This window comes from Pinus tabuliformis, chromosome X (genome assembly GCF_031772625.1).
Source record: "Pinus tabuliformis cultivar Carrire ecotype Pingquan chromosome X, CPIR1, whole genome shotgun sequence".
NCBI classification, from domain to species: domain Eukaryota; kingdom Viridiplantae; phylum Streptophyta; class Pinopsida; order Pinales; family Pinaceae; genus Pinus; species Pinus tabuliformis.
In genome coordinates, this window is record NC_142308.1 from 269,914,182 (window position 1) to 269,927,402 (window position 13,221).

At 39.3% G+C, this 13,221-nt stretch overlaps 1 protein-coding gene across 1 annotated transcript in view; it reads left to right on the plus strand.

Moving 5' to 3' along the window:
* The window catches only part of LOC149139426 (P-loop containing nucleoside triphosphate hydrolases superfamily protein), a 576,721-nt gene that overhangs the window by 265,067 nt on the left and 298,433 nt on the right, over positions 1 to 13,221 (plus strand). The window lies entirely within an intron of this gene.

A 13,221-nucleotide genomic window follows, 5' to 3' on the forward strand; every position in this document is an offset into this window, starting at 1 on the left:
AAGCCAAGATGAATGGCATGGAAGCTAATATGAATGGCATTCAAGCTAATATGAATGGCGTGGAAGCTAAGATGGATGACATGGAAGCTAAGATAAATGGCATGGATGATAAGATGGAAGAATTGAAGATAAATTTGAGTAAGTTGCTACAAGAAATGGTCACTAATGGTGAAAGGTTAGTAAAGGAAATTCATGATGAAAACAAAAGAAATGTTAATCATGATTTCATAGACTCTAATGTTGGATTGAAGACCCACCATATTCCAAAAATCGATATGAGGAAGTTTGATGGCAAGGATCCCGCAACATGGATACTACAGATGGAGCAATTTTTCGATCTCCATAATGTGCAAAACACACAAAAGGTACGTATTGCAACTTTATATTTGGAACCAAATCAGTTTGTATGGTATCGATGGCTTTGCTCTCGTAAACAAATTGTCACTTGGGCAATTTTTACGGAAGAAATGACAACACATTATGAGGATACAAAAAGAAACACCTTTTTTAGCCAATTGATAAGTCTCAAACAAAAGGTTCAATGATGGATCACATCGAGGACTTCGAAAAATTGAACATAAGGGTAAAAGATATTCCAGAGGAGCATAGGATTGATGTGTTCATAGGGACTTTAAAGGATAATATCCAACATGAGGTTCGCCTTTGGGAACTTGATTCATTGGAGAACGCATTCATGTTAGCAAGAAAAATGGAAAGCAAAATTATGGCAACCAGGAAGCCTACCACTCACAACTATAAAGATGGAAGTGTTGTTGCCCCTAGCCTTCCACAACCTATAAGGTTGACACCACAGCAATTGGAAGAAAAAAGAGCAAAAGGGCTTTGTTGCAGTTGTGATAGCAAATACACTAAAGGTCATAAGTGTGCTGAGAAGAAATTATTCTACATAGATTGTGAAGAGGAGGAAGAAAAGGAACAAGAAATGTCAAAAGAAGAGGATATACTCCAGGAACAAATCCTAGATAAAGAAGAAATGAATCCGACCATATCTCGTAACGCATTGGCTAGAATTACCACTCCTCAAACTATCAAGATAGAAGGACATATCAAGAAGAAAAAGGTAATAGTGTTGATTGATTCAGGAAGTACCCACAATTTTATTCATTGTAAGATAGCAAAAGAATTGAATTGCTTCCTATATTCAGCACTAGAGTGTCAAGTGATGGTTGCTTCCTATATCCAGCACTAGAGTGTCAAGTGATGGTTGCAAGTGGAGGAACCATAAATTGCTCTGGAAAGTGCCATAATATCAAGCTATCCATGGGAGAATATGTAATTAATAGCCCAATGTTTTCCATTCCAATGGAAGGTGCTGATATTGTATTAGGAGTCCAATGGCTACAATCCTTGGGTACAATAGCTTTTAATTTTCAAGAACTTTTCATGAAATTTTCTGCGGAAGGAAAGGAAGTTGAATTAAGGGGAATTGTAGGGAAACCGGGAAAGATAATCAGCGCTAACGATATGAGAAAGCTTCTAAAAAAGGAACAATGAGGAGTAATTGCACAATTATGTTTGCTAGATGTTTCCACATCGAAATCATCTATTTCTCCAGATCTCCAAAAAGTCTTGGACAATCATTCCAAGGTATTTGAGACTCCCAAAGATCTCCCACCTATTCTTGATCATGATCATGCTATTCATTTGATTCCAGGAAGTTTTCCTCCAAACATCAGGCCGTACAGATATCCCAATGCCCAAAAGAGTGAAATTGAACGTATGGTTGCATAAATGCTAGAGGCTGGTATAATTCAACCTAGTCAAAGTTCTTTCTCTGCTCCAGTAGTATTGGTGCACAAGAAAGATGGATCATGGTGCATGTGTCCGAATTATAGGGAGCTCAACAAGCTCACTATTAAAGATAAATTTCCCATTCCTATCATTGATGAATTATTGGATGAATTGCATGGATCAATTTACTTCACCAAGTTGGATCTTCGTTCAGGATATCATCAAATCAGAATGAAGACTGTAGACATTCCGAAAACAACATTTAGAATTCATGAGGGTCATTATGAATTTTTGGTCATGCCTTTTGGCCTTACCAATGCACCTTCTACATTTCAAGGTTTGATGAATTCCATTTTCAAACCTTTCCTTAGAAAATTTGTGTTAGTATTTTTTGATGATATACTAATCTACAACAAGTCTTGGAAGGATCATGTTGAACATGTTGACAGGGTGCTACAACTATTGGAGGAGAAACAATTATATGCAAAAAGCTCCAAATGTTTCTTTGGAGTATAAGAGGTAGAATATCTAGGTCATATTGTATCTCATGAAGGTGTTAAGGTAGACCCTAGCAAAATTTAAGCCATTAAGGAATGGAAAATCCCCACATCCATAAAGCATCTGCGAGGATTTCTTGGGTTGACAGGGTATTATCGCAAGTTTGTTAAGAACTATGGGAGAATAGCGGCCCCTCTAACAACATTATTGAAGAAAGATGCATTTTCATGGACTCGAGAAGCAACAAAGGCCTTCAAACATCTTAAAGAGGCATTGCACCAAGCACCGGTCTTAGCTACACCAGACTTCACAAAAACCTTTATTGTGGAATGTGATGCTTCAAGAAATGGAATTGGTGCTGTTTTAATGCAAGATGAAAGACCCATTGCTTTCGAAAGGCATCCAATCAAGGGAAAGTATTTACACAAAGCTATTTATGAAAAGGAAATGTTTGCAATACTACATGCACTTAAGAGATGGTGACCCTACCTAATGGGAAGACACTTCAAGGTAAAAACAGATCATGATAGTCTTAAATACCTTTTAGAACAAAGATTATCCTTTGAAGAGCAACAAAAATGGGTCTCAAAGATGCTGGGTTATGACTTTGAAATCATCTACAAAAAAGGGAAGCAAAATGTTGTGGCAGATGCACTCTCAAGAAAGGATGAGGATGTGGAAGCATTGTTGTGCACCATTTCTATTATCCAACCAGATTGGATAAATGAAGCAAGGGAGGAATGGAAGAATGACGAAGAAGTGTGGGCACTTATTCGAAAGTTACAACAAGATTCCAGTGCATTTGATACATTTAACTGGAAAAATGATTCGTTATGGTACAAAGATCGCTTATACCTTTGTAAGAATTCCCAACTCAAACAAAAGATTCTTATGGAATTTCACACTTCTCCCTTAGGAGGGCACTCAGGATTCTTAAAAACTTACCACAAGGTTAAGAAGGAATTTTTTTGGGATGGCCTTAAATCAGATATTCAAAAGTTTGTGGCGGAATGTTTGGTTTGCCAACAAAATAAAGTTGAAACAATTAAGACCCCAGGTCTATTACAACCTTTGTCCATTCCAAGCCAATGTTGGGAGGAGGTTTCAATGGATTTTATCATAGGTTTACCCAAGTTTGAAGGAAAGAGTGTCATCATGGTGGTAGTTGACAGACTTACCAAGTATGCACACTTTTGTGTATTATCACATCCATTTAAAGCTAGTACAGTTTCTACTGCATTTATGGAAACAATTCGAAAGCTACGTGGAAACTCAAAGATTATTGTAAGTGATAGAGATCCCATTTTCACTGGAAATTTTTGGACAAAATTATTTTCTTGTCTTGGTACTCAGTTAGCTCATAGCTCATCTTATCATCCTCAATCTGATGGGAAAACTGAGATAGTAAACAAATGTTTGGAAGGATATCTTCATTGCTTTGTATATGATAAATAGACACAATGGGTCAAATGGTTGCCTCTGGTTGAATGGTGGTATAACACTTCCTTCCATACTGCAACAAAAATGACCCCATTTATGGCACTTTATGGATATCAGCCACCATCCATCACATCATATTTAAGAGAAAATTGTAAGGTTCAAGCAGTGGAACATCATATTGAGCATCACCAACAAGTTCGCCAACTCTTAAAGGATAACCTTGTGTTGGCGCAGAATAGAATGAAACAACAGGTAGATCAACATCGCAGTGAAAGAAGTTTTGATGTAGGTGATTGGGTATTCCTACGGCTACAACCATATAAAGAAATATCCCTCAAGCAAACTAAGATGGATAATAAATTATCACCAAAGTATTATGGTCCATACAAGGTGTTGCAAAAGATTGGTACTATGGCATACAAATTGGAGCTTCCTGCAGCTTCTCGAGTGTACCCAGTTTTCCATGTTTCATGTTTAAGGAAGGTTATAGGTGACAAGTTGCCAGTTCAAACAATATTTCCAGAACTTGACGAGGAAGGAAAAATTATATTGGAACCGAAAGCAGTCATAGAGACAAGAACTCGATAGCTATGAAATCGATCAATTTCGGAGTATCTCATCAAGTGGAAGAACTTATCTATTGAAGATTCCACATGGGAGGATGAAAATTATACAGAAGCATTCAGAACTACTCAAGCGTTGAGGACAACAATTTTTTGAAGGAGAGGGGCATGTTAGGTCCCTATAATACTAGTGATTCCCCCATTACTATTGTCGTTGTATTCTTTATTATTATTTTTGTGCCCCTATTGTCCCCATATTGTTATTATTGTGCCCCATAGAATCCCTCTATTGTTATTTTTGTGGCTTTATATTATTATTGTTAGGTCGGCTTGGTTATATTGTGACCCCTTAGACTCATATATATAGAAAGGAGGTTTTGTCATTTGAATCATCCAAGAATTGTTCATTTGTGTAATGTAAAGGAGGTTGCCCCCTTGAAGAGGCTTATATCTAAAGCATTCATCTATCTTTTCCATCTTTTTGTGAGTTGGTTTCATAACATTCGCCTTTGAGCCTCCGATCTGATCAATAATGCTCTGATACCATGCAAAATTCCTTGTTAATTTAGATAACAATGGTATGTTCTATGCTTAGCACAATTTACTTCAATGTTCCTTTAACAGTGCAATGACAATTTACAATTATTTCTAGTAGCAATCACATTAACTTAATCACATTGACAGTAAATACAGATAGAACATAAAAACATACGCAGAAAACAAGCCAAGACAATGGGACACCAGATTTGGCGGATGCGAGGGAAAAACCCCAATGTGGGGAAAACCTTTTGATCAAATCTTCTTACTATTATTCAATAGTTTAGTAGAGAGAGAGAGTACAAAAATCAAATTCACTTGCCTAATACACAGTGAAATCAACCCTGTAAAATTCGGTGGTCAACTACAGTGCAATTTCAACCCTAACCAGAAAGTCAACATTAGTCAAAACAACAACAAAACTTCACCAATGCAGCTTAGTCTTTCGTGGTCAAATTTGGCCTAAAGATGAGGTCAAATGCAGCCCAAAACAGCTCGGTCAAAGGAGAGAGAAAATCTGCTGTGATTTTTTGGGGTCAAAACAGAAGTCAACTTGAAGGAAACATTGGTCAAACAGTCCCAAACACCTCGATTTTTGTGCCAATTAATGTGGCCTCAAGAGAGCAAAATTCTGCCCCTAAAAACGTAGTCAAACTTGGTCAATAGCATCGGATGTGCTCTAGCCACGAAATTTGGTGGAGAGGTTGGGGCACATGAGATCTCCAATACCTAGAAAGGGTTTGGGCAGATTCTAAATAGATTAGGAGATATTAAAATAATTAATATTTTTAATGGAGTCCCTAAGTCTAAACTTAGGGAAAATAAAATATTAATGTGTATTAATATGAATCTGTGTTAGAATGGTCCAAAAGACATGGATCAAGCCATATCTAATCTTAGCCATTGATTAGGGACTTAATCTCGGCCGTTGAGATGTCAACAGGAAAAGTATAAGAGGAGGCTTGAGGGTCACTTGAAGAAGCACCCCAGAGTGATCAATCATTCTATTCTCTAGAGAGGGGTTTGCTAAGAGAAATAGAATCAGTGATTGGGAGACCAGCTGAGAAGCATTGAGTATAGAGAAATAGAGAAGGCAGAGATTGTGTTGGGAGAGCAGTGTAGTAGCCAAGGAAAGTGACACAGAGCCAGCAAGGGCTCACGCAGGGCCACGTAGGCGCAACCAAGTGCTGCACAGAGCATTAGAGAGGCCAGCGTGTCTGATGCAGAGACCCAGAAAGCCGACGCAGGGCCTCCTGGGGCTGACGTAGGCCAAGAAAGGCTGACGCAGGGGTTGTAGAGTAGTTTTGTGTTGAGGAGTTTCCGCAAGGATTTTCCGAGGTTTCAGCCATGAGATTTCTCTCAAACTGTGAGGTATAGCTGCTAAGGAAATTCTCTGTTGGGTAGGCCAGTTTCGGCACCCAGAGTGTACTCTGATATTGCTTAATAAGAAAACCCTTAGATAGCTGCACCAGTTTTCCCACATTGTGTTTTTCCGGGGACATTGGTCCAAAAATAATGGTGTCATGTGGTATGTTTCTTCTTGTTTCTTTTAGTCGCTGATCTATAATATGTTGAACATGCGCTGGTGTTTATTTTCAGTATTTACTTTGTAAATAACTTGTTAAATAAAAATAGAAAGTAGGTAGGAATAAATCAGAAAAAGTGCATGAAGGGTTTCTAAACTAAGTAAACTTAGAAACTTCAACACTAACCAGAAAGTCAGCGTTAGTCAAAACAACAACAAAACTTCACCAATGCAGCTCAGTCTTCCTTGGTCAAATTCGGCCTGAAGATGAGGTCAAATGCAGCGCAAAACAACTGGGTCAAACTCCGTCAAAGGAGAGAGAAAATCTGTTGTGATTTTCTGCGGTCAAAACAGAAATCAACTTGAAGGAAACATTGGTCAAACAGTCCCAAACACCTCGATTTTTGTGCCAATTAATGTGGCCTCAAGAGAGCGAAATTCTGCCCCTGAAAATGCAGTCAAACTTGGTCAATAGCCCTCTAGTCAACGCTGTCCTAAAACTCTGAAATTTCGGCTTGTAATCTGTCCCAGAAATTCGTCCTTCATCCACACGTGTGAGAGAGAAAGAGATGATCCCCAAGTTGTATGAACCAATCAGATTAGGAGAGAGAAGAAATGATGAGTGAGTGATGTCCAAATGAGGAGAGAGGTCACTCCTATTTATACAATTCGTTGAGGGTGAAAGGACACATCTATTGGGCTTCTTGAGCCTACATTACGCTGAGGCTGACCTTAACAATTTGTGCATGAGAGAGAATAAATTCAAAATTCCACTTCTGCTTGTCCGAATGAGATGATCTTTATATCAAATTTGGACCTCTCGAAAAGAGGAATCCAATGCAATAATCATCTCCATCATATGAGTTGTCCCAAGGTGGAATTTGGCCCTAGTTTCCAATTTTAACACTCCCTCTCAACTAGGGAGAATTCCACCTGTCAATCCGTTTGTCATCATCATGCCATACCATCTTTGTCATCACTGTTTTGCTCTGCTCTGCTGAACCATGAAGTAATAATGAAGAAATGATCGAGAGTGAGTCGCAAGACCTTACCACTATCTACTGACAAAAGTTAGTCCTTGATCCTAGATCAAGTTGTTGAAAACCATGCATCCTAGTCATAGGGAGTATGGCAGTACACATTGCGTCCATCGGTAGTGCTATGGTCTGTAACCACTTTTCCCAACTCATTGGCGAGATGAGAGGTACTTCCCATGTGTCTCAAACTCCATGGGTAGGATGTATGCTGGGGCATCGACAAGAGAAGGTGAACCACTCATCCTTTGCATATGTCAATCGTAGGAGAAGGTGAACCACTCACCCTACACACATGTCAACCATCATGGGGTATCACAAGGGAAGGTGGACCACTCACCCTGTACATAGCGCACCACTTTGGGAAGGTGAACCACTCACCATATGGTCACTCATAGCTCCAGGAAGTACCCCAAGGCCCCAACAACTCCTAGAGCTTAGTGTCCAACTCATGTGGGACCCTCATAAGAGGGTCTTTCAACGACTCCAAGTCTCTCTCAGAAGGTTAATAATTTGACCTTCCCCAAAGGCTTCGTGATGATGTCTATGACTTGCTCATCTGTCTTGATATGTTGGTGCCTTATTGCTCCCCGTTATGCCATATCCCGGATAAAGTGGTACCTGATATCAATGTGCTTGGAGCGGTCGTGGAACACGGGATTCTCTGAAAGGCAAATCCCACTCTGGCTGTTGTAGAAGATCACGGTGGTATCCAACGCATGCTCAAATAGCTCATTGAATAGCTTCCTCAACCAAACAGCTTCACAACAGGCCATACTCGCAGCAATGTATTCGGCCTCGACGGTGCTTAAAGCAACTGATTTCTGCTCACTGCTCATCCAAGATATTGAAGCAGACCCCAAAGAGAAGCAACACCTAGACGTGCTCTTACAATCCACTACACTACCAGCCTGATCAACATCTGTATATCCATCTAGCCTCAAAGTTCCGACAGTTTATCTCAGTCCATAGTGGATTGTGCCCTGGAGATATCTCAAGAGATTCTTGGCAGCAATCCAATGAATGTGATGAGGCTCGACCATAAAATGACTCAACGTGTTCACATCAAAGCAAATGTTAGGACGAGAGTTTACCAGGAACATCAAGGCCCCCACAAGTTGACAATACTCGAAAGGGTTTGCTAATCCGGGCTGAGCAACACTTCCATAGCTTATTGAAGTTGAGTTCCATCGGAGTAGACACGGACTTGCAATCCATCATCCCACATCTCTCAAGTAGTTTCACAATGTATTTTCCTTGAGAAAGGAAAATCTCAGTCCTAGGTCCTTCATCTCGAATTCAGAAGCCAACTCTCTCTTGCATTGATGAATGAGAGGGTCATCACTTGTCAGAAAGAGATCATCCACATAAAGGACCAAAATGAGAGGTTTGTCCTTTTGAACCTTGAAGTATAGGTTCGAGTCAGCTTCACTCCTGTATATCCTCTCATACCAGTCCCTGGGGGCTTGCTTCAACCCATAGAGGGCTTTCTTCAACCTGCATACATGTGTCTTACGATCTTGAACTTCGAACCCCTCGAGTTGTTCTACATAGACTTCCTCCTTAAGCGAGCCATGCAAGAAAGTAGTTTTGACATCCATTTGGTGTAGGCTCCATCCTTGCGAGGCAACAAGGGCTATGATCGAACGAATGGTGGTATATCAGGCAACCGGTGCAAATATTTCATCGTAGTCAACTCCTTCCTTTTGAGAGAAGCCTTGAGCAACAAACCTAGCCTTGAACTTTTCAACGCTCCCATCAGATTTTGTAAAGCCATTTTGAAGTGACCACTGACTTGCCCTTGGCTCTAGGAACCACATCCCAAACATCATTTTTCATGATCGAGTCATATTCAACGTTCATCGCATCCTTCCAGACTTGGTGTTTCACGGCTTCTTCGAACGTACATGGCTCGGATTGTACAATGGTACTCATGGTATCTAAGTATCCTTGGTACCTATTCGTCTTCTTGCTTTCACAAAATGTTCCCCTTGGTGCAACATATCTCTCGGCATCTTCAAGAGTATCTTTGAGCCACAAAGGTATTTTTCTTGAAGTTGAGGGCTCACTAGGTGGTGGATCAATGGGATCGATCGGACCTTCAACATTGGGCATTGGATCATCTGTCAGCGATTCATCCTGCTTTCCTGCATCATCATTATTGTCCTTCCTAGGGATAGGAAGATCTCCGACTTTCCTAAGGGAAAAATCTTCATCAAAAGTGACATCATGACTTATTTCCACTTCTCTTTGACCAAGCACATAGATTCTATATACCTTCAAAGTTTCACAGTAGCCCATAAATGTTCCTTTCTTCCCAGATGCATTTAGCTTGTTTCTTTTCTCTTTTGACACATGAAAATATATGGGACAACCAAAAATTCTAAAATGAGAAACATCAGGTTTCTTACCGGTGAAAACTTCTTCGAATGTCTTGAAGTCCAATGCTTGATGTGGGCATCTATTTTGAACATACACAGCGGTGTTGACAGCTTCTCCCCATAAGAACTTCGGTAGACCTTGGTCATGAAGCATGGTACGGGTGGCTTCTATGGTAATTCGATTCTTCCTTTCGTCACAACATTTTGCTCAGGAGTATATGCAGTAGTGGTCTCCCTCTTAATGCCAGCTTCTCTAAGATAGTCATTGAATTCATTTGACTCATATTCAGTTCCATTATTAGTCCTCAATATTTTGATCTTCATCCCTGTTTGATTCTCGACCAAGGATTTGAAAGAGCGGAACCATTTGAACACTTCATCCTTCTTTTTTAAGAAATAGATCCATGTTTTGCGAGAGAAGTCATCCACAAAAATTGCATAGTACAAATATCCTCCCAAAGATGTTACGGAAAACATACTTGATAGATCAGAATGGACCAATTGAAGAATATCGGTGGTTTGACTTCCACTTGAGGGGAATGGTCCCCTTGTATGTTTTCTAGTTGTACAACCCTGACAAACTCCTTCATGATCTAAGTTGAATTCAGGCACACCTGTGACCATCTTCCTTACATCAGGTAAGGCTTTGTAATGAAGGTGAGCAAATCTTCGGTGCCATAATTCAGATTGAAGAGAAGTATTGCAAGTCATTTCTCCCAACGGACTTCCTCCAGCGTCATAGAGACCTTCAACCCTAAATCCAAGTGTGAATGCATCTTTCGGGTTCCTTCTTTGAATCCCTACTTGAACTCTTGACCTTATCTTTTTGGACCAGCATTGTTCTTCCTTTTATCATGAGCGGAGAAGGCGGTAGGATTGTTTCCATTTGACAGCTTGTCTCTTTCCATCATCCTTAATTCTTCTTGAGTGCATCTAACCAATAATTCATCAAATCCCGAAATCCTGTCATTGTTGAGGATGGTAGTGTTAAACACATCCCATTCTCTTGTAAGGCCTCCAAGTGCAATAAGAATGAACTCCCTATCACCAATAACTTCTCCAATAGATAGGAGATCATTCTTGATTTCGGTAATCTTCGTGAAGTAGGATTGAATAGATTCTCCTCTATCCATCTTGATGTCTTTCAACTTGTTCTTGAGAAAGAGGTCTTGATTTGCATTATTTACTTTGAACATCCCAATAAGCTTGTCATACATCTCCTTAGATGTTTGCAAATCAGAAATATAGGGAACCAAAGGCTTGTGAATAGAATCAACAATAATTTTCTTAGCTTTAACATCACCTTTCTTGTATTTTGTTTTTGCAGTGGTGGGTGCACTTGAAGGAGGCTTCACTACTCTTCCTTTGACATAGTCCATAGCATCATTTTCTTCTAAAGTCAAATCCAAAGACATCTTCCATGGATGATAGCCAAATTTGTCCTTAAGCTTGTCGTCGGATTTGAAGTAAGATGTGGTCGTTATGGGACTAGTTCCAAGTTCTTGTCCAACAACTTCCCTTGGTGATTGTTTTTCCTTTCTCTTGCTTGGGCTTTGTCTTCACCTGGGCTCTAATACCATGTTAATTTTAGATAACAATGGTATGTTCTATGCTTAGCACAACTTCAATGTTCCTTTAGCAACCCAATGACAATTTCCAGTTATTTCCAATAACAATCACATTAACTGACAGTAAATGCATATAGAACATAAAAACATATGCAGAAAACAAGCCAAGGCAAGAGGACACCAGATTTGGTGGATGCCAGGGAAAAACCCCAATGTGGGGAAAACCCTTTGATCAAATCTTCTTATTATTATTCAATAGTTTAGCAGAGAAAAAGAGTATAAAAATCAAATTCACTTACCCAATACATAGTCAAATCAGCCCTGTAAAATTCTATAGACTTCAACAAAAAGAAAGACTTGAACCCAAGACCTCTATTCTCATAAAGTAACTTTGGACCAAGTGAGCTAGTTTAAAAGGTTAGTAATTTTTGGAAAAGAGGAAGGGTTTTTTTTTTTTAGTCGCTGAAGCTTTGGGGTGCATGCTTACTTGAAAAAAGCCTTTTTCCCAATAAAACAAAAAACCACACAACCCAATACGGACATACAAAAAAACCCAAATCTTATGGCTTGAAGTTAGCTTTCACTGGAAACTAAATATTTTCCTTAATGTTTCTAATTTTCCGAGATCACACTAAGGCACGGCGAAAAAGAGCATACACATGCGAAAAATCCTTCCTTTTTGTTTCTGATTTGCCCAGATCACAGAGTCGCGAGGTAAAGAGCATATGCAGAAATGAAAGGTATAGATCTGGTAATTAAAAACAGAGAGATAAATAAACCAAAATAAACAGAGAGATAAATAACTAAAACTGCAAATAAAGGCTGTATACCTCCAGAGCTTAAAAATGACATAGCGAGGGTTGCCAGAAACCTTTTCACGTGAAATGAAAGGGGTTCCTCACTGGAACAGATGCTCCTAACACAATAGAGTAGTCCTCTCGGCCAAAAAGCAGTCAGAAACAGTATATCTAGGAAACGACAATCGGATGCAGTTGTACTGGCTTCCGATTTGGATCACCAATGGATGCGGCCTTCAAATAACTCTAATACCATGTAGGAATTTACAGGGTAAGTTCCTCAGATAGAACACCAAAGAACACTGCTCACAAACAGATCATAGATCAATACACCAGTATTCTTGATGTGGTTAAAACCCTCAAAGAGGGAAATAGTCCACGGCCTGAGCCAACGCGACCACTTCAGGCAATTTATCAATAAAAAAAGAAAATTTACATAAGCTTCTTGCATGAACGGTCACCCTACAAATGACCCTCCATGCTCGTTAAATAGAGATTATGGACCAATCGGGTGTTAAGCCACGGATCAAGTGTCGGTAATACCGAGGAGAGAATGAACCTTCGGATCACTTCATGTTTAGAACATATCGTGACCATCGGATTGTAAGTTACAAAAGTACATAGTAAAGAAACACACTTTACTCAACTCTACACTAGACCACGTTATACTTAACTATTTCCTATGTGTCTGAATATCCTAACACTTCGTGATTTCTCGATCAATTAATTGTCTATGCTGATGAGTATAGTAGATTCAAGACTTTTTTTTTAGCAAATTACATAAATAGTTTGAATCTAGAAGGAATTTCTACAATAAGTAGTCATAAAAGAGAGGACTACTGCCTTTGTCAATCTAGGGCTAATGGATTCAAGGATCAACAATATTGGGAGGAAAAATGGAAAGAATGTAGTATTAAAAACTAAGGGAGACCCAATTGTGTCTCTTAGATATTTAACCTAGGCCTCATATGATTTTCAAGAATAAATAAGGGAAGGAGATACACTAAGGTCACCTCAAAGAACTTGATGAGAAACCTTGATTAAGGAGAATAATGAGATAAAAATGCTGGCAACAATTTGGTGAATACTTAATAACCATTATCCATCAACATAAACAAGATAAAGA